We start from the raw sequence: 23,320 nt of genomic DNA, 5'->3' as shown, positions 1-23,320 counted from the left end.
AGAAATGGTGAACCAAATCGCCCAATACCGGGTGTTCTCCACAATCGAACTCAAGTCAGCGTACCACCAGCTCCCTATCAGACCAGAGGACCACCCGTACACCGCCTTCGAGGCGAACGGACGCGTCTGCCAATTCCTCAGTGTCCCCTTTGGGGTGACGAATGGGGTCTCGGTCTTACAGAGGGAGATGGACCACATGGTCGATGACCACCACTTGCAGGCAACCTTCCCCTACCTCGACAACGTCACCATCTGCGGTCACAACCAGCAGGATCACGACTCGAACCTCGAGAGTTTCCTGAAAACCGCACAAAAACTCAACCTCACCTACAACGAGGACAAGTGCGTTTACAACACCACGCGCCTCTGCATACTAGGCAGCGTGGTGGAGAATGGGGAAATCGGACCAGACCCCGACCGATTGCGCCCCCTACGCAAGCTGCCCCTGCCCAACACTCCCAAAGACCTGAAAAGGTGCCTGGGGTTACTTTCTTATTATTCCCAATGGGTCCCCAACTACTCCGACAAAGCCCGCCCCCTCTTGAAAGCATCCTCTTTTCCGCTCTCTGCTGAGGCCCATGCCGCTTTCAAAAGCATTAAGCAGGATATTGAGCAGGCCACGCTACAGGCAGTGGACGAGAACACTCCCTTTCAAGTGGAAAGTGATGCGTCTGACTTTGCCTTGGCGGCCACCCTCAACCAGGCGGGGCGGCCCATAGCTTTCTTCTCGAGGACCCTCCAAGGGCCCGAGATCAGACACTCATCCGTAGAAAAGGAGGCCCAAGCCATCGTGGAGGCAGTGCGCCACTGGCGCCACTACCTAGCCGGCAAATGCTTCACCCTACTTACCGACCAGCGGTCGGTAGCGTTTATGTTCAATAATAAACAGAGGGGGAAGATTAAAAATGATAAGATTCTTAGGTGGCGGATCGAGCTCTCCACCTTCGATTATGACATCATTTACCGGCCAGGGGCCCTTAACGAATCCCCCGACGCCCTCTCACGAGGGATGTGTGCCAGCGCCACCGGGGTCGGCTACAGACCCTCCACAATGACTTCTGCCACCCAGGGGTCACGCGGCTGTTCCACTTCATAAAGCCCCGCAACTTACCCTACTCGATTGAGGAAGTTCGGTCCCTGACCAGGAACTGTCGCACTTGCGCTGAGTGCAAGCCTCGGTTCTACCGCCCAGATAGATCCCACTTAATCAAAGCTACATGGCCCTTTGAGCGGCTCAGCTTAGATTTCAAGGGCCCCCTCCCGTCCGTCGACCGCAATGTTTACTTCCTGATCATTGTGGATGAATACTCTCGTTTCCCATTCGCCTTCCCCTGCCCAGACATGACCAGCGACACGGTCATTAAATGCCTCAACTGCCTGTTCTGCCTGTTCGGTATGCCGAGCTACATCCGTACGGATAGGGGGGTGTCCTTCATGAGTGAAGAGCTACGCCAGTACATGCTGTCCAGGGGGATCGCCACGAGCCGTACCACGAGCTACAACCCCCGGGGTAACGGTCAAGTGGAGCGAGAGAACGGGACAGTATGGAAAGCAGTCACTCTAGCTCTAAGGACCAAAGGCCTCCCTATCTCCCGCTGGCAGGAAGTCCTCCCAGATGTGCTCCATTCGATACAGTCGCTATTGTGTACTACCACTAATGCCACGCCTCACGAGCGAATGTTTGTCTTTCCCCGGAAATCCACCTCAGGCGTATCCATGCCGTCATGGCTCTCCACCCCAGGTCTGGTGTTCATGCGAAGGCATGTGAGGGGCCACAAGATGGACCCTCTCGTGGAGTCAGTGCACCTACTCCACGCCAACCCCCAATACGCATATGTCCGGCACGCCGATGGAAGGGAGGACACCGTGTCCATAAAAGACATCGCCCCAGCCGGTAACGACAACAACCACGACAACAGCAGCAACAACGACCACAGCAACTCTTACTCACCCACTAATCTTTCATCACCCCCGGAAGAACATCGACCAACGGTACCCCCACCAACTACCCCTTCAACAACCCTGGCGGCACGCCCAGAGACCCAGGAGGCCACCGGGGACACCCGGCTGACACCCGCGGCACCACAACAGCCACGTCGGTCGCAGAGGACTATCAAACCCCCAAACAGACTAAATCTATAGAAGGGGTGAATGTGATGAAATATTCCATTCATCACTCATCAGTATTTCTCTGCCTGTGACTGTGGTTGGTTTCAGTTTCATTTCCATTGTATTGTACTGTGTGTAGGGCTCCGCCCATACCTGGCTCCTATGTAAGCTGGCCCAGCCTGCAGCACATCCAGTACAGTAGACCTCTGGATGGAAGATACATTCTCCTCTGTGTGTTACCTTCTAAGTCAATAAAAGCCTTGTTTTGTTTTGCTAACATCGAGTCTCGGATTTATTGAGGCACATCACCCAGTCTCTGTCTCTCTCTCTCACACTCTGCCTCTCTCTCACACTTCCAGTCTCTCTCTCTCTCTCTCACACACACTCCCAGTCTCTCTCTCTTCCCCCCAATCTCTCTATTTTTCTCTTCTCCCCCCAGTCTCTCTGTCTCTCTTCTCCCCCCAGTCTCTCTCAATTCAATTCAATTCAATTCAAATGCTTTATTGGCATGAAAGTTTACAGGGAACCATATTGCCAAAGCTTACATAACAAAAAGTACAGTTTTCCAACATTCTGTAGGTGTCAAACAATTTTGACCTTCGTTGGGTACATACAATATTAATTAAACAATATTAATTTAAACAGCCGTTGAACATCGTTGGGTACATTCAGTATTAATTTTTTTAAACAGTCCTCAGGTTGTGACATGTTGTTACATATTTGGCACCAAGGTATGGTCTGTCTCCTTCTCCCAGGACTAATCTTAATTTTGACAGATCATCCAATTCTTTGAAATCTGGGGTTGTTTGGCTGAGCTTGTCAAATAATATGGTTCTTGTTGTGTTGAATTTTTCGCATTTTAGGAGGAAATCCATCTCTGTCTCAACCTCGCCGGCCAGACATTGATCACATATTCTATTGTCTCTAGGCTGCCAGGATTTTTTGTATCTTCCTTTTTCAATTGCCAGTTGGTGGTCGCTTAGTCTGTACCTGGTGAGGGTCTGTCTCTGTTTTGTGTCTCTGATGGTCGAGAGACAGTCTGCCAGTTTATATTCTCTTTTTAGGGCCCGGTAACATTCTAATCTGCTTTGGCATTTGGTTACTTTGTTCCAATGTTCCAGGTAGGTTTCTTTGCATTGTTTAATGATTTGTTTCACTCGGATTGGTGTTTGGACGGCAGTGTTGGTCTGGGACTGGTCAGGGTCCGGCTGAGTAGGAGTACATAGTATCAGTAGCAGCTGACTCAGGGGACTCTTTTCTGGGTTTAGCTCTTGGGTCTGGAAGGCTTTAAAGTGAAGGGTGTCTGGGGAGCTAGATTTGAGGTGATTTAGGAAGTTTAGTGCTCGTTTTTGGATGTTTATTTTCAGTGGGTACCTGCCTAGTTCGGCTCTGCATGCATTTGTTGGTGTTTTCCTTTGGGTGCGAAGAATGCTTCAGCAAAATTCTGCATGTAGGGCTTCTATTGTGTGTTTTTCCCATTTAGTGTAGCTATGGTGATTGAGTGGGCCCCATACTTCACTACCGTACAGCGCAATGGGCAGGATTATGCTGTCAAATATTTTGAGCCAGATTTTGATTGGGATTTGGATGTTGTAGAATTTTCTTTTTATTGCATATAGGGCTCTTCGGGCTTTTTCTTTTAGTGTATTCACTGCTATGCTGAAGCTCCCTGATGCTGTGATGGTTAGACCAAGGTAAGTGTAGTTCATAGTGTGTCCTATGATGGTATCACTGAGAGTAAACTGGTGTTTGTTTTCCTGACACCTGGGCCTTTTTTGAAAAATCATGATGTTGGTTTTCTTTAGATTTACTGTTAGGGCCCAATTTAGTCAGTATTTGTCGAGTAGGTCTAATTGTTGCTGTAATCCCTGTTCTGTGGGAGACAGCAGAACCAGGTCGTCTGCATAGAACAGGGATTTCACTTCTCCATCCAGGAGACAGAGACCCAGTGACTCGCTTTGCTCCAGCATGTCTGCTAATTCATTTATGTATATGTTGAACAGGGTTGGGCTCAAATTGCAGCCCTGCTGGACGCCTCTTCTCTGGGTGAAGAAACTGGTGCGTTTGTCTCCGATTTTGACACCGCATTTATTTTTCAGATACATCGATTTAATAAGGTCATAGACTTTGCCCCCTATTCCACACTGAAGAAGTTTATAATAGAGCCCTTCGTGCCAGATAGAGTCAAAGGTTTTCTTGAAGTCAATGAAACAAGCGAATAATTTCGCATTTTTTGTTTGGTGTAAATGTTTTTCAATGAGAGTGTGAAGGGTATAGATATGGTCAGTGGTGCGGTGTTTTGGAAGAAAGCCTATTTGATTTTTTCTAAGGATATTATGTTTGTTAAGAAAATCCAGTAATCTACTATTTATAATACTGCAGAATAACTTCCCTAGACAACTGTTGACACAGATGCCGCGGTAGTTATTTGGGTCTGATTTGTTTCCAATTTTATATATGGGAGAGATGAGTCCTTGGCACCAGATATTGGGAAAACAGTCTGAGCGTAATATGATGTTGAATAACTTGAGTACAGCACCCTGCATCTCCATATTGCTGAACTTCAGCATTTCATTTTTGATGTTTCTGGACCACAGGCTTTCTTTAGGTGGAGAGATTTTGTTTTTGCGGCCAGTTCTTTCCATGTGATTGGGGAGTCTAGAGGGTTTTGGTTGTCTTTAATTGTTGCTTCTAATGTGTGGAGTTTTTCTGTGACATGATGTTGACTTGGGTTTGTTTCGTTTATTGGGATGTCTTTGTAGAGGTTTTCAAAATGTGTTCTCCAGATGTCGCCATCTTGGATTGGTAATGCTTGCAATTGTGTTGTACTCAGGTTATTGCACATATCCCAGAATTGATTTGGATTAATGGAGTTTTCAATTTCTTCGAGTATTTTGTGGGTATAATTTTGTGTTTTGTTCCTAATGGTGTGTTTATATCTTTTGAGGGTCTCATTGTATCTAATACGTAGGTCTGGATTGTTTGGTTGGCAATGTTTTTGGTTTGATATTTTTCTCAGGTCTTTTCTGGCATATTTGCATTCGTGGTCAAACCATTTCTCATTTTTATTTTGTCTTTTGTAACGTTTCCTCTTCTGTTTCACAAGGTCGGCTTTTACATCTGCCTCATGGAAGATCATATTTATATCACCTATGGCCATGTTTACACCATCTCTGGTGATCTCATATAGATTTTCTTTAAATTTTGCTATTTTACGTGTGAGATCAGGTGAATTTAGTGCTGTGATGAATTTATCTCTCTCTCTCTCCCCCAGTCTCTCTCTCTCTCTCCCCCCCAGTCTCTCCCTCCTTCCCTCTCGCTCTCTCCTTCCCTCTCTCTCTCTCTCGCCTTCCCCCTCTCTATATCTCTCCTTCCCCCTCTCTCTCTCTCCTTCCCCCTCTCCCTCTCTCCTTCCCCCTCTCTCTCTCTCCTTCCCCCTCTCTCTCTCTCTCCTTCCCCCTTTCTCTCTCTCTCCTTCCCTCTCTCTCTCTCTCCTTCCCTCTCTTTCATTCTCCCTCCTTCCCTCTCTCTCTCTCCTTCCCTCTCTCCCTCTCCTTCTCTCTCTCCCTCTCTCTCCTTCCCCCTCTCACTCCTTCTCTCTCCTCCCCTCTCTCTGTCCTTCTCTCTCCTTCCCTCTCTCTCTGTCTCTCTCTCCTACCCTCTCTCCTTCCCTCTCTCTCACACACTCCCAGTCTCTCTCTCTTTCTCTCTCCCCCAGTCTCTCTCTCTCTTCCTCTCTCTCCCCCCCAGCTGCTCTCTCCCCCCCAGTTGCTCTCTCCCCCCAGTCGCTCTCTCCCCCCTGTCGCTCTCTCCCCCCCAGTCGCTCTCTCCCCCCAGTCTCACTCTTCTCCCCCCAGTCTCTCTCTCTGCATCCCTCTCTCTCTCTCTCCTTCCCTCTCTCTCTCGCTCTCCTTCTCTCTCCTTCCCTCTCCCTCTCCTCCTCTCTCCTTCCCTCTCTCTCTCCTTCTCTCTCCTTCCCTCTCTCTCTCTTCCCCCCCCAGTCGCTCATTCTCTCTTCCCCGCAGTTGCTCTCTCTCTCTTCCCCCCCATCGCTCTCTCTCTTCCCCCGAGTCGCTCTCTCTCTCTCTTCCCTCCTGTCGCTCTCTCTCTCTTCCCCCCAATTGCTATCTCTCTCTCTTTGCCCCAGTCGCTCTCTCTCTCTCTTCCCCCCAGTCGTTCTCTGTCTCTTTTCCCCCAGTTGCACTCTCTCCCTCTTCCCCCGTCTTTCTCTCTCTCTCTTCCCCCCAGTCGCTCTCTCTCTCTCTTCCCCCCGTAACTCTCTCTCTCTCTTCCCCCCAGTCGCTCTCTCTCTATCTTCCCCCCAGTCGCTCTCTCTCTCACTTCCCCCCAGTCGCTCTCTCTCTCTTCCCCCCAGTCGTTCCCTCTCTCTCTTCCAACAAAAACATGCCCTCAAAAAAGCCTCGGCACTGCCAGGCACCCCAGCAGGTATGTATATATAGATGGATTTGAGCCAAGGTCCCAGAGGGTGAAAGGTCTGTGTCTGCCCTACTGCACCTAGGCTAAATATTGACAAACTTTTTCCTTTGGCAGGTGGGTCGATAACCAAAAGGGACAGATTTAGATAATTGGTAAAAGAACCAGAGGGGGAAGTGAGGGGATTCATTTGTTAAACAGCGAATTGTTCTGATCTGGAATATACTGCCTGAAAGGGTAGTAGATGCACCTTCATAGAATCATAGAATCATGGAAAATTACAGCATGGAAGGAGGCCATTTTGGCCAATCATTTCCACGCCGGCCAACAAATAGCTATCCAGCCTAATCCCATTTCCCAGCTCTTGGTCCGCAGCCCTGCAGGTTAGAGAATCCCAAGTGCTCATCCAAGCACTTTTAAAATGTGATTATGGTTCCTGCCTCTATCACTCTTTCAGGCAGTGAGTACCAGCATCCCACAACACCCTGGGAGAAGAAATTTCCCCTCAAATCCCCTCTAAACCTTTCGAGGATTACTTAAAATCTGTCCCCCCTGGTTTTTGACACCTCTGCTAAGAGAAATAGTTCCTATCTATCCACTTTAACTATGCCCCTCATAATGTTAAACAACTCAATAAAGTCTCCCATCAGCCTCCCCTGCTTCAAGGAAAACAATCACAGCCTATCCAATACAATATATATAGCTGGATTTGAGCCAAGATCCCAGAGGGTGAAAGGTCTGGGTCTGCCCTACTGCCCCACTCACTGCCTGTCAGAGAGCAGAGCTCTCTACCACCTCTGTCTGGGGCTGGATTTGAGTCCAGTTCCCAGAGGGTAAAAGGCCAGTGTCTGACACACTGCCCCACTCAATACCGATCAGAGAGAGAGCAGCCCTTCACCACTTCTCTCTCTCTGGAGATGCAATTGAGCCTAGGTCTGAAAGCGTGAAATTAGATTTTCTGACCCACTCATCCAGGCAAGTGCTGAGAATTCGATCACACTCCTGACTTCTGCTTTGTAAATGCTGGAAAAATATTGGGGAGTCATGAATTGAACCACTCGCCGCAGAATACCCAGCCACTGTCCTGCTCCTGTGCCATGGCATTTACCTGGCTGTTACAATTGAGATGCTGCCCAATATTGGCCAGCAGGATATTGACGGTAGGGCAATTGGGCGCTGGCGGTGCCATCGAATGGCAAGGGGATTTGGTTGGACCCTCCATTGTTGGGCATTGCCCTTGGTTGGCACTTTTGCGATGTCACCGAATCGTTCTTGGGATGGAGCGACAGTGGCACCGTCAGTATCAGACTCCGAAAGCCCTCGGAGCAGCTGGGGATCGGCAATAAATACTGCCCTTCCAGTGTCACCGCACCGCAAGAGCAAACAAAAATAAGGACCTTGAGCAACCGTCAGCCATTCCTGGATGAGACATCCAGCTTATAATCCCGGATGGTTCCCATGAATGACTTGCAAAAACAAAACCGATTCCCGCCATTGATACGGAGGCACTATTGGGAGAATCCCAGATTAATTCCTTAAAGCAGGGGATTTTAAGTGGATATTTAATAAAGGTGTTTACTATTATGAAGGGTTTTGAAAAGAAAAAAATTTTGCTTTGCATTTATATAGCGCCTTTTCAGACCAAAACCTTACAGCCAATTTGCGCATAGCAAGCTCTCACATACAGCGTAGGGTTAATGATCAGATAATCTATTAATACTGATGTTCGTTGAGGGATAACGAATGACTCATGGAGTACGGGTGCACTCCACTGTTCTACTTCAAAATATTAGGATGGGATCTTTCATATCCACCTGAGCGAGCAGATGTGGTCTTGGTTTAATGTCTCATTCAGAAAGACGGCACCTCTGGAGTCAGACTTCAAACTACGACCTATTAACTCAGCAGCCAGAGGGCGACCTCTCAGCCATTGCTGACGCCTAGGGTTAATAATGACAAACTGTTTCTATTGGCAGGTGGGTCGATAACCAAAAGGCACAGATTTAGGTAATTGGTAAAAGAACCAGAGGAGGAAGTGAGGTGACTTATTTGTTACGCAGCGAATTGTTCTGATCTGGAATGTACTGCCTGAAAGGGTGGTAGAAGCACATTCATAGAATCAGAGAATCATGAAACATTACAGCAGAGAAGGAGGCCATTTTGGCCCATCATATCCGCACCGGTGAACAAATAGCTATCCAGCCTAATCCCATTTCCCAGCTCTTGTTCCGTAGCCCTGCAGGTTAGAGAATTCCAACTGCACATCCAAGTACTTTTTAAATGTGGTTAGGGTTCCTGCCTCTACCACTCTTTCAGGCAGTGAGCACCAGACTCCTACAACCCTCTGGGAGAAGAACTTTGCCCCCAAATTCCCTCTACACCTTTCATCGATTACTTTAAATCTGTGCCCCCTGGTTTCTGACACATCTGCTAAGAGTAATAGTTCCTTTCTATTCACTTTAACTATACCCCTCATAATTTTATACACCTCAATAAGGTCTCCCATCAGCCTCCCCTGTTCCAAGGAAAACAATCCCAGCCTATCCTGTCTTTCTTCTCTACTCCGGGCAACACCCTTGTAAATCTTTTCTCTACCCTCTCTAGTGCAATCATATATTCCTGTAATGTGGTGACCAGAACTGCACGCAGTACTCTAGCTGAGGCCTAACTAGTGTGTCATATAGTCGATGCATAACCTCCATGCTCTTGTATTCTATACCACGGCTAATAAAGTCACGCATTCCGTATGCTTTCTGAACCAGCTTATCTACCTGGCCTGCTACCTTCTGTGGACATGCACCCAAAAGTCCTTTCATTTCTCCACGCTACTCAGTGTCCTACCATTGAATATGTATTCCCTATTGTTAGCCCTCCCCAAATGCATTACCTCACACTTCTCCGGATTGAATTCCATTTGCTACTGGTCTGCCCACCTGACCAATTTATTGATATCTTCCTGCAGTCTACAGCTTCCATCTTCAGTATCAACAACACAGCCGGTTTCAGTATCATCTGCAAACCTCTTAATCATACCCCCTATATTCAAGTCTAGATCTTTGATATATACCACAAAAAACAAGGGACCTCGTACTGAGCCATGCGGACCCCCACTGTAAACATCCTTCCAGTCACAAAAACGCCCATCAACTATTACTCTCTGCTTCCTGTCTCCGAGCCAGTTTTGAAACCAACTTGACACTTTGCCCTGGATCCCATAGGCTTTTAACTTCGTGACCAGTCTGCCATGTGGAACCTTTACAAATGCATTGCTAAATTCCATATACACTACATCCAATGCACTACCCTCATCTGCCTTCCCTGTTACATTCTCAATAAATTCAATCAGGTTTGTCAGACACAGCATTTCCTTAACAAATCAGTGCTGACTGTCGTTGAATAATCCGTGTCTTTCTAAATAAAGATTTGTCCTGCCCTTTAGAATTATTTCCAATAATATTCCCACCACCCAGTTTAGTGTGAATGGCCAGTAATTACTCGGTCTATCCTTTGCTCCCTTTTTAAACAAAGGGTACCACATTAGCAGCCCTCCAGTCCTCTGGCACTCCACCTGAAGACAGAGAGGATTGATAAATGATAGTCAGGGTCTATGCTATTTCCTCTTTTGCTTCACTTAACAGCCTGGGATATATTTCATCTGGGCCTGTGGATTTATCCACTCTTAAAGCTGCTAAACCCTTTAATACTTCCTCTCTCACTATGTTTATTTCATCTAATATTTGACACTCCTCCCCCCTGATAGCAGTGTCTGCTTCGCCCTCTCCTTTGTGAAAACATACGCAAATAATTCATTAGAACCCTACAGACGTCACCCGCCTCCACACACAGATTGCCCTCATGATCTCGAATAGGCCCAACCCTTTCTTCTGTTATTCTCTTGCTCTTAATATAGTTATTAAACATCTTTGGGTTTTCCTTGATATTACTTGCCAAGAGTTTTCCATGCTCTCTCTTTGCTTTCCTAATATCCTTTTAATTGGACCCCTGCAGTTTCTGCACTCCTCTAAAGTCAATGGAGTATTTAGCCCTCAGTATCAGTCATACGCCTCCCTTTTTCACTTTATCCTACCCTGTGTGCCTCGAGATATACACGGGGCTCAATCTTTGTTAGCCCCACTTTTTCTTCTTCAAGGGCACATATTGGTCTGAACCCTCCGGATTTCCTCCTTGAATGCCCCCCACAGTGACACTAATTTACCTCCAAGTAACTGTTTCCAGTCCACTATGGCTAACTCTCGTCTGAGCATAGCAACATTTGCTGTTCCCCAATTGTTTTTTTTATTCATTGTCCTTTTCCATAACTACCTTAAATCTAACAGAACTATGGTCGCTAGCACCAAAATGCTCCTCCACTGATACACCTTCTACCTGCCCAGTTTAATTCCCTAAAACTAAGTGCAGAACCGCCCCCTCCCTTTTTGGACTTTCTGCATACTGGCAAAAAAAACTCCGGGATGCATTTTAGGAATTCTGCACCCTCTATACCATTCACACTAATTTTATCGCAGATAATATTGGGGTAGTTGAAATCCCCTACTATTACGGCCCTATAGTTTTGCACTTCTCAGAAATGTGTCTACATATTTGTTCTCTTACCTCCCTCTCACTGTTTGGGGGTCTGTAGTACACACCCAGCAGTGAGATCGCCCCTAATTTGTTTTTCAAATCGACCCATTTCGCTTCGGTTCATGATCCCTCCAACATGTCATCCCTGCTCACAACTTTAATAGTTTATTTAATCAATAACACGACGCCCCCTCCCTTTTTACTTCCCTCTCTATCCTGTCTGATAGTTACATTCATTATTAACTTTGAAAATTGGAATTGGATAAATACTTCAAAAGGAGAAAAATGGCTGGTCTGTGGGGAAAGATAAGAGGAGTGGGATTAATTGAACAGCATGGGTACAATGGGTGGAACAATCTCCTTCTGTACTACAGCATTCTATGATTTCACCCACTATTCTCTTTACTGGTAATTTGGGATTATTATTCTCTTTGAGGAATTTCTTGCTGGTTCTTTGAACCATCTCTGGACTGTGGTTTGCGGTATTTTCCTGCTTCTTCTTCTTAGGCAGTCCCTCGGAACCGAGGATGACTTGCGTCCACGTTAAAAATGAGTTCTCAGGTGACTGATGAGTCCAATGTGGGGCCTGAAGACTGAGGTGAGGCTGATGGTGGTTGAAGGAATGGGTGGGTTGGGTGCTTGAGTTGACGTGCGCTCCATGCGCTGCTTGCACTTGGCTTCTGCTTGCTCCCAGTGAAGAGACTCGTGGTGTTCGTTGCCTTCCTGGATGCCTCTTTTCCATTTTGTGCGGTCTTGGGCCAGGAATTCCCAGGTGTCGGTGGGAAGTTCAACTGATTCAAACAGGCTTTTAGGGTGTCCTTGTAGCGTTTCCTCTGCCCACCTGGGGCTCTCTTGCAGTGTCCGTGCTTTGAGTAGAGCGCGTGTTTTGGGAGTATCGTGTCTGGCATGCAGATGATGTGAGCCGTCCATCCGAGTTGACCAAGCGTGGTCAAAGCTTCGATCCTGTGGATGTTAACCTGAGCGAGATCACTGACATTGGTGCGCCTCTCCTTCCAACGGATTTGCAGGATCTTGCAGAGGCAGTGTTTGTGGTACCTCTCCAGTCCTTTGAGGTCCCTGCTGTACATGGTCCATGTCTCTGAGTCATACAGCAAGGCAGGTATTACTACTACTCTCTAGACCATGAGCTTGTTGCTGGCTTTGAGGTCCTGGTCTTGAAACACTCTCTTCCTCAGGCGACCAAAGGCTGCAGTGGCACACTGAAGGCGGTGTTGGACATCTTCACCGACGTCTGCCCTTGTTGACAGTAGGCTCCCGAAGTATGGAATGTGGTCCACGTTGTCCAAGGCCTTGTCATGGATTTTGATAATCAGTGGATAGTACGGTGTGGCGGGGGCAGGTTGATATAGGTCCTTTGTTTTCCGGATGTTTAGTGTAAGGCCCATGCTCTTGTATGCTTCATTGAAGGTGTTAGCAATGGTTTCGAGTTCAACCTCCGAGTGTGCGCAGGTGCAAGCTATATCTGCATACTGTAGTTCGACGACAGAGGAAGGGACGGCCTTCGATCTGGACTGGATGTGATGGAAGTTGAACAGATTCCCGTTTGTTCTGAAAGTTAGCACCACTCCAGGGGGAGCTGACTGCACACTGTTTCGGTGTTTGAAGATGCGGCCCTTTCATTACTTCATCTTTACTAATCGACACAACCGAGAACAACTTAGCTCAGTTGCAGTTTGGGAGCTAGAAATGGAACAGCATTAGAGGTGGTGCAACGAAGGTTCACCAGATTGATACCTATGATTAGTGGTTTTTCCTACGAGGAGAGACGTGTCGATTGGGCCTGTACTCTCTGAAGTTCAGAAGAATGAAAAGTGATCTCATTGAAACATATAAGACTCGGTGGGGGATTGAGAAACTAGATGTACAGTGGTTGTTTTCCCTGGCTGAAGATTCTGGAACTAAGATTCAAGTCTCATGTTTCGGGGTCGTCCTTTTAAGACTGGAGGAATTTGTTCATTCCCAGGGATGTAAATCATTGGAATTCTCTGCACCAAACGGTTGGGGATGAATTTATTCAAGATTGAGATCCATAGATTTTAGGACAATACGGGAATCCAGGCATACAGAGATCGGGTGGGAAATTGAAATTGAGTTTAAAGGTCAATCAGAAGGCAGCGGTTCAAGAGCTCACCATCACTTTCTCAAGTGCAGCTAGAGATACGAAATAAATGCTGGCTTTGCAAGTGACGCCTACATCGCATGAACGAATAAAAATAAATGATTGTAATGAATGGCCGCTCACTCTCGAAGATCCGATTGGTCTACACCTGCTCCTATTTCATATGTTCTTATCACTGAGGGGAGGCTGTCAGGTTACAAAGAGCAAACTCACCGTAACATAGAACAAACGGCGAATCCGTTTGTTGCAGTTTCACCCCATCTTTGTCCTCGTGAGTTTAATTCCGGTAACAGAGAAAAGGTCTGCAACAGAGCAGTGACCTGCAGGTCCAAGGGAGTTGAGATAGCATGAGGGATGCGGTCAACGATCGTGTTTTGCGTCAGTTTATTGTGTTCATGGACTAGGGATGTTAGTTCTGCAGGTCTCTCAGGCACTTAGCTGAAGGAATGAAGTAGATCGCACTGAAGGTGCAAATCCCATTGCTTTTCCACAAAGACTGGGCAAACCAGCCTTCTCATCAGCAGATGTGTTTGCAACTGGGACCTCCTCCACATTACGTCATGGGGGTGCATTTTAACTTTGACCGAGTGTGTACATCGGGAGGTATAGAATTGACCTCCTTTTCTTTGGACTGGAATATCGGGCGAAGTGTATAACGGGCGGTAAATTCGATATCACCCGTTTTACCTCACCGCGCAACTGCAGAATTAACCCTTTGTGTTGAGGAGGAGGTGACTGCGATTGCATCTCGTTTTTCTTTACCACTACCGTGAGTCTTTGCAAACACTTATCTTATTTGGCTTAGGGTGGAGAATGATTCTCTTGGGAACACTGACTGAATCAATTCCTGATTTGTTTAGCGATCTGCAGTGCTCACTCAAGCCTGCAATGGTGTGTTTTTTATTAGCAGTTGTTCGCTAGTTTAGTGGTTATGGTGTGGAATCCGTCGCTTACATTGGTGCATCAGACAAGCAAAATATTGCGGATACAGGAAATCTGGAATAAAATAGGAAATGCTGGAAATAATCAGCAGGTCAGGCAGCATATGTGGAGAGAGAACCAGAGTTAACGTTTCAGATTGTAGACTCTACGTCTGAGCTGGAAGATGTTAGAGATTTAATCGATTTTAAGCAATACAAAGGCAGCGAAATGGGGGCAGAACACAGCAAAGGGAAAGTTCTGTGATAGGGTGAAGGGCCTGAGTGATTAACTGAAAAAAGGAATGAAGACAAAGGGAGGTGCTGATGCAACATGAAAATAAACAACAGCTGGGTCTAGCGGAGGTGCAGGTGGTTACAGCAGAATAGCAAAATGAGCGGGTAAGGTAATCTCTCACATTTACCTGTTTTGACAAAATGTCATTGACATGAAACGTTAAATCTGATTCTCTCTCCACATATGCTGAGTATTTCCAGCATTTCCTATATGTATGCAATGAGTTCAGAAACCCGCCATGCCAAGTTGTGCTTTTGAATTTAATAAGTAAAATCAAAATAGATAGGTATATCAGCAAGGACCCAGGCACCAATTCAGGACAAAGTGTCCTACAACTTAGCCGTGTTGACTCTGCAAAGATCTGCTCAACAATGTCTGGTGACTCCACCCTATAACCATTCCGCCAATTCTGGCACCCAATCCCTTTTCCCCACCATTGGCGGCCGTGCCTTCAGCTGCATAATCCATAGTATCTGAAATTCCCACTCTAAACCTTTCCGTCTTTCTCCTTCTCTCTCCTCCTTTAAGATATTGCTTAAAACCTTATGGTCTAGACATTCGTCTCGGGCGGTGGCGGGAAACGGGTGGTTCCGGATCGGCTGCCCATTACATGCAGCGCCGTCTATTCAGTTCCATTGATTGCAACGTAGCTGCATATCTGGCGCTGCATATAATGGGCGGCCGATCCTATACCGCCCGCTGTGCGCCACCACCCGAGACGAATTTCTAGCCAATATCCTTGAGCAGTGTCTCTAATGGCTGCTTCAATATCACGGTGTAATTTCTGTCTGATTACACCTCTGTGAACCCTATTGTGACCTTTAGCCTACGTTTTAGAAGCGATATAAATGCAAGTTACTGCTGCTCGAAGTTGGAAGAGCCTCAGATGTGTCAAGTAACAGCCTGATGTAATCCTATTCAGAGACCCATCATTTTAAACATCATCACACCAGCACGATAGAATTACCAGAGGAAGAAGAACGATGGATTACAGTCTGGGAGTCTCAATATTGAGTCGAAACCCTTCACAACTGTTCGTGAAGACATGTGCAATCCCAATGGCACAGTACTGAGCTTTGCTGATGTCCTTATCTTTGCAGGGTAACGATGCACCTGATGGTCAGGAAAAGAAATCGGCAGAAGGCATTACTCTTATATCACCAACCAGTCCAGAAGTGATTGCTTCTCAGCAACAGGGATCGTTAGAGATGCAGCCAACCGCATCTTCAGGTGAGTACTCAAAGTTTGTGCTGAATATTTCTCCACCAGATATTTCTCGCATTCAGGACACTGCCATTCCTGAATACACATGCAGCCAAGGTGCACCAGTGGTGGAGAGAGCAGATGTTTACTATGGTGGAGGGGCTGCCAATCAAGTGGATTGCTTTGACATGGATGGCGTCGAGTGTCTTGCGTGTAGTTGCAGTTTCACCAATCCAGGCAAGTGGAGAGTAGTACAGTACAGCCCTGAATTGTTCCTTGCAAATGGTGGTGAGGTGTTTCTGGTGGAGTCCAGAGGTGAGCCACTCTCTGCATAATAACCAACCTTTGACCTACTCCAGTAGCCATGACATTTATGTAGTGCGTGTTGAGTATTTGGGCAATGGTGACTCCCAGGGTATTGATGTTGGGCATTCGGCAATTTTAATGCCATCAATTGTCAAGGTGAAATGGTTAGGCTCTCCCTTGTTGAAGATGATCATTGCCAGTCACTTGTGCAGTACCAATAAATTGTTCTTGTGGTGGGTGTGATGTGGCAAGGCAGGCACTAGGCTCTTAAATCCCTCGAGGCAATTAGGTAAGAGCAACACATGCTGCCCTGACAGTGTCACCACAAACCAAGAGCAAATACCAACAAGGTCCATCAGTAGTCGTAAGACACTCTGTTCTGTTCCTTCTCCTAGACAGACAGGGAGGCAGGGAGGCAGGTAGATTTTGCATCAGATATATTATCTTCATATTTTATTCTTTTACGTTTCAGAATGTCTTTGAATAAAACTGCTTGCATCAATGCTGAAACTGTTGCATGCAATCTTTGTATGAGTGAAAAGCAGAATTATTTTCAATACTTTGATAATTTGTTTAGATGAAAGAAAATCGAAATCTTATGGTCGCAAAGGAAAGCTGCGATATCCTTCTGTGAGTATTGAAAAATCCCGATACAAAGCTAGAGTTTTTGGTGCTCTGCGAGCATTTACTGAGAAATGTCTTTCGTCATCAGCCTGTCTCCCTTTTTCACAATCAATTGAGACAATGGCACCAAGTCAAAACAAAACTGCTCTCATAAACTTCCAATATATCATCCATTTTAAAAGTTTTTGAAAGATGTGTGTGTGTCGTCCCAATCTCTGGAATTAATTCCCATAACCCTTCTGTCGCTCAAAACTATAAGCTTATGCTTAAAATCCACATCTATGACCAACTCTTGGTCAACCCCTTATAATATCCCCTTCTTTCAGGTAGGGGGAAAAATTCAGTTGTTAGTGCCACCGATTAATGCCTAAAGAGGCCAAGAAGTGGGGCGCAAGCCAATTTCTGGTTGGGCACAAGGCGCCTAGCGCCTCGGCCCATATTTACATGCATTTAGCGTCGGCGCTAAATCTTAGTGCCCGCTCATGGGCGCCGGCTGATTATGACGTCATTTGAGTGAGCAACAACTTTTGAGCGCCTGGGACCGGAAATTGAGTGGCGCCCCCCTCCATAGCACCTGGCGCTAATATTGACATCTTACCTGGGCCTTACCTAGTCGCTCTCGGGCTGGAGGAGCGTTATTTAAAGGGGACTGGTGTGGTTTAAAAGCGGCAGCCATTTTTGGAGCACAACTTCCTCGAGAGCTACAAAGAGTTGCTGAGCTGCACACTGAGAGCCATTTGACCACTGAGCCAGCGCAGGCAGACGATCATCAGCCTTCTGACCATCACCTTGCTGTTGGTGAGCCTTGACAACGGGGAAACTTCCTGTGGGCACTTATTATGGGGGCTGCATTGGAGGGGAACATCTTGCTGCTGAATCATCTGGAAAGGGCACTGAGATGCTGGGAGAGGGGGGTGGGGATGGCCAGATGGAGGAGGGCCAACAGACGTCGCCACAGCAGACCTTACGCTGGTAGGGTTTCTGACAGCAGTTTTCATACATGAACATGCCGGAGGAGCAGTTTGTCAGAAGGCTTCGATTTAGAAAGGAGGTGGTGACTGAGATGTGCCAGCTGCTTCAGCCAGATCTGCAGCCTCAGATAAGGTGCAGGTCGTCTCTGTCCGTGGCTGAGAAGATGCCTGCTGGCCTGAACTTCTACGCAAGCGGCTCTTCTCAGGCTGCGCGTCAGAGGCTGATAAGAAGTAGCTTGTAGGCCCCTCTCCCGGAATGCTTGTTGCCATTCCAAGAACAGGAATGGAACCGGTCTGATACCCCCAAGCCTGTGAAGGGCAAGATGCATGTAAATAGAAGGCATGGTCATTGTAAATGAAGAAAGTGTTTCATTACACAAAATGTGGTTCCTTCAAACATGAGGAAGCTATGGCAACAGAAAGCAAAACTAATACACTGACACATAACTGCCTCTCACACCCGGGTGACTGTCCAAAACATAAATCACATTCCGACCATCTTCCTTGGCCTTGATTTCACTGTACCAACCAAAGCATCCAATGCCCCATCAGTGAGGCATTCCACCCTCTGCCTCACCCTTTCCATGTCTTGCTAGGCTGGTGCACCACAGGTAGTCTCACACTGCTTTGAAGGCCTACAAGGCAGTGAGTGTGTCTGGTGATGCCAATTGAACTGCCCCTTTAAGAGTTGGCCGGCGCCAGTGTGTCTCAGGGAAAGTGATCATTGACAGCACCCTCGCTGCACCCCGCCGCCACGAAATTGGGTTGCGCCGCTGGGTTAGCGCCGTAAGAGTAGCGTGCAGTGCCTGATTTAATGCCACAATCACTTTAGGGGCGCTGCAACCCTATATCGCGCTAGCTGGCGCTAAATTGCGCCTGGCACTAAACTTTTTGCATCGCCAGGACTAGCGTGCCAAACTCGGCAATACCGAATTTCTAGGCCGTGGTGTCCATTTCTAATCAATCCGCCTCTGTGAAATTTTTTTGTCAAATTATTCTACACTAAAGCCGATATTTAATTGCAGTTTGTGGCTGTCCATACACAGCGTATTTAATATTACTCAATCCATTTTATACTTGTGTCCATTCCTATTCAAACGTTATGAATCCATTGTAGGTTTAAGTGCCCATTTCTATATAAATGCTATCAATCCATTGTAGATTTAAGTGTAGATTACTGGATAAATTTTATCAAGCCATTGTAGATTTTTGTGTCCATTGCTATATAATTGTCAGCTAAGTGCTCATTCATTTCAAATGCTATCAATTTGTCGTGGAATCATGTGTCAATTGCTTTATAATTTTAATTTAAGTGCCCAATCCTATATAAATGCGATCAAGACAGTGTAGATATATGTGTCCATAATTGTAATCTAAGTGCCCATTTCTATTACATAGGATTACATAGGATATACAGCACAGGAACAGGACATTCGGCCCAATCCGTCGATTCCAATGTTTATGCTTCACTCGAGCATCCTCCCGTCTTTCCTCATCTATCCCGATCAGCTTAACCAATTGATCCATTCTACCTCATATGCTTATCTAACCGCCCCTTAAACGCATCTATGCTATTCGCATCACCACTCCCTGTGCTAGCGAGTTCCACATTCTCACCACTCTCCAAACTCCCTATTTCATTTCTTGTTGACTATCTTAAATTGATTGCCTCTAGTTTTGATCTTCTGCACAAGTGAAACACTCTCTCAGTATCTATTCTTTCAAAACCTTTGCATGATTTTAAAGACCACTATTAGGCCACACCTCAGCGTTCTCTTTTCAAGAGAAAAGAGAACCAGCCTTTTGATCCTTACCTGATAGGTGTACCGTCGCGTTTCTGATAAAATCCTTGTAAATCTTCGGTGCACCCTGTCCTATATCCTCTATATCATTTTTTATAATATGGTGTGACCAGAATTGCACACAGTACTGTAAGTGTGGTCTAACCAAGGTTCGATACAGGTTTAGCATAACTTCACTACTTTACAATTCTAGCCCTCTAGAAATAAACTCTAGTGTTTGGTTTGCATTTTTATGGCCTGTTGTCTGGATTAGTTTAATTTCTGATCCTCAGATTTTGCAAATTTTTCATGGTGTGGTGATCAGCATCTTGGCCATGACCTCGGTGATTTTGACGCCCCATAGACGGTTTTTACCATTACGGATTCCATGGTGGTCTGGTGTTCTGGTAAGGCTCTGCAAGCAGCACCAGAATTATCTGTGTTTGGTTTATTTATAAGGATGATGGACAGGCTGCTCACCTTTGCCTTTAAAGTCCTGTATCAGTAAGATGATCAGACGTGGTAATCAAATCTACCGTGATGCAGCACGGTGGCATAGTGGTTAGCACTGTTGCCTCACAGCGCCAGGGACCCGGGTTCGAATCCGGCCTCGGGTGACTGTCTGTGTGGAGTTTGCACATTCTCCCCGTGTTTGCGTGGGTTTCCTCCGGGTGCTCCGGTTTCCTCCCACAGTCCAAAGATGTGCGGTTTAGGTTGATTGGCTACGATAAATTGACCCTTAGTGTTAGGGGGATTAAATACGTGGGATTACGGGGATAGGGTGGGATATGTGTTGGTGTAGGGGTTACGGGGATCGGGTGGGATATGTGTCGGTGCAGGCCCGATGGGCCGAAATGGCCTCTACCTGCACTGTGGGGTTTCTGTGATTCTGTGATTCTGTGAACACATCTCATGAGTTTCAAAGTAGTTAATCTGTGGCCGCTGGGCAGCCCATCATTTCACATAACCGTGAGAGTTTACTAATCCACTTTACCTACAGCGAGAGAGAGAGAGAGAGTGGGGCAGTGGGATTAGTTTGGGATTGTACAGTGCTATGTGCAGAGCTGGAACTGTGAGAGCAGTTTTGCATTGATAAAGGGCTATAGGGTGAGAGCGGGGAAGTGGGATCGGTTTGGGATTGCTAAAGGACTGTCTGGACAGTGGGGCAATTGGATCTGTTTATCACTGATACATGACTATGGGGAGAGAGTGGTGGCATTAGTTTCACATTGATGCAGGGCTATGTGAGTGATCGGCACAGTTGCAGTAGATTGGAATTGATACAGGACGAAGGGAGACAACGGGGCAGTGCATTTAGATTGAGATTGATACATGTGTCTGGGCGAGAGCGGGGATGTCGTATTATTTGGGGACTGATACTGGGCTATGAGAGAAAGCAGAGCATTGGGAAAAGATTGGGGTTGATGCAGGTCTATGAGAGAGGCGAGCAGTGGGATTAGTTTGAAATTGATACAGGACTATGGGAGAGAGTGGAACAGTGGAGTTGGTTTGAAATTGATACAGGATTATGGGGGGACATCAGAGCAGTGGAATTAGTTTGGGATTGATACAGGACTATGTGAGAGAGCAGGGCTGTGGGATTATTTTGAGACTGATACAGGGCTAATAGAAGAGAGTGGGGTAGTGGGTTTAGTTCAGGATTGATGCAAGGCTATGGAGGAGAATGGCACAGTGGGATTATTTGTCGATTGAAACTGCGTTACGGGAGAGAGTGGAGAACTGGGACTGATTTGTGACTTATACAGAACTATGTGAGGGAGCGGGGCAATGGGTTTAGTTTGGGATTGATACAGGTCTTTGCACGAGATTGGGGAAGTGGGATTATTTTGGGATTGATGCTGGGCTGCGAGAGAGTGGAGCAGTGGGATTAGTTTGTGATTGACTCAGGGCTATGAGTGGGGCGATCAGTGGGATTAGTTTTGAAATTGAAAAAGGACTATGGGAGAGAGAAGAACAATAGAATTAGTTTGAAATTGATACAGGACTATGGGACAGAGTGGAGCGTTGCAAGATGTTTGGGATTGACACAGGGCTATGGGTGGGAGCGGAGCAGTGGGATTAGTTTGTGATCGATACAGGGCTGTGAGGAGAGAATGGGGTAGTGGGTTTTATTTGGGATTGAAAGAAGGCTATGGGGTGAGAGCCATAGTGGGATTATTTGTGATTTATGCAGGGCTATGTGAGTGACCGGGGAACTGGGATAGGTTTGTGACTGATACAGGACTATGGGAGACAGCGGGGCTGTGGGAAATATTTGAGATTGATACAGGGCTATGGGGAAAGCGTTGGGCAGTGGGAATAATTTGGGGTTGATAAAAGGCTCTGGGGAAAATTGGGCAGTAGGTTTACTTCGTAATTTATATAGGACTATAGAAAAGTGTGGGGAATTGGAATTAGTTTGGGATTGATACAGGACTATGAGAGAGAGCGGGCAGTGGGTTTAGTTTGGGATTGATACAGGGCTCTGGGGAGAGCGGGGCAGTGGGTTTAGTTTGGGATTGATAGAGGACAATGGGGGAGGATGTTAGAGCGAGATTATTTTGGGATTGATTCAGGACTATGAGAGAGAGCGTGGCAGTGTGTTTACTTTGAAATTGATACCAGACTATGGGAGGGAGCGGGGCAGAGGAAAAACTTTGATTATGATGCAGGACTATGGGAGAGAACGTGGCAGTAGGTTTGGTTTGGGATTGATACAAGACTATGGGGGGAGTGGGGCAGTGTGATTAGTTTGGGATTGCAACAGAGCTATGGGAGAGAGCGGGTCAGTGGGTTTGCTTTGAAATTGATACAGGACTATCTGGGAGATAGGGCACTGGATTTAGTTTGGGATTGGTACAGGATTATGGGCGAGAGCGGGGCAGTGTGATTATTTTTGGATTGATGTAAGCCTATAGGAGAGGGCGGGGCAATTGCTTTAGTTTTGGATGATACAGATCTATGGGAGAGAGCGGGGAAGTGGGTTTACTTTGAAATTGATGCAGGTCTATGAGGGAGAGTGGGGCAATGGGATCAGTTTGGGATTGATACAGGATTATAGGAGAGTGCGGGAAGTGTGTTTACTTCGGGATTGATACAGGACTATGGGAGAGAGCGTGGCAGTAGGCTTAGTTTGGCATTGATACAGGACTATGGGAGAGAGCGTGGCAGTGGGATTAGTTTGGGATTGTTGCAGGACTATGGAAGGGAGCATGGCAGTAGGTTTGACTTGGGATTGATGCATGACTATCGGAGAGAGCGTGGTAGTGGTATAAGTTTGGAATTGATACAGGGCTACATGTGTGAGAGGAGCAGTGGAATTAGCTTGGGATTGATACAAGTCTATTTGAGTGAGAGGAGCTGAGGCTTTACTTTGGGATTAATACCGGGCTATGTGAGTGAGAGGGGCAGAGGTTTTAGTTTGGGATTAATACAGGGCTATGTGAGCGAGAGGAGCAGAGGGTTTAGTTTGGGATTAATACCGGGCTATGTGAGTGAGAGGAGCAGAGGGTTTAGTTTGGGATTAATACCGGGCTATGTGAGTGAGAGGAGCAGATGATTTAGTTTGGGATTAATACCGGGCTATGTGAGTGAGAGGAGCAGAGGGTTTAGTTTGGGATTAATACAGGGCTATGTGAGTGAGAGGAGCAGAGGGTTTAGTTTGGGATTAATACAGGACTATGTGAGCGAGAGGAGCAGAGGGTTTAGTTTGGGATTAATACCGGGCTATGTGAGTGAGAGGAGCAGAGGGTTTAGTTTGGGATTAATACAGGACTATGTGAGTGAGAGGAGCAGAGGTTTTAGTTTGGGATTAATACAGGGCTATGTGAGTGAGAGGAGCAGAGGGTTTAGTTTGGGATTAATACAGGGCTATGTGATTGAGAGGAGCAGAGTTTTTTTTTGGGATTAATACAGGGCTATGTGATTGAGAGGAGCAGAGGTTTTTTGTGGAA

Source organism: Somniosus microcephalus, chromosome 10 (assembly GCF_052327205.1).
Source record: "Somniosus microcephalus isolate GS21.2 chromosome 10, FLI_Smic_1.0, whole genome shotgun sequence".
Lineage (NCBI taxonomy): Eukaryota > Metazoa > Chordata > Chondrichthyes > Squaliformes > Somniosidae > Somniosus > Somniosus microcephalus.
The sequence above is the reverse complement of the archived record's forward strand: the minus strand, read 5'-3'. Positions refer to the sequence as shown.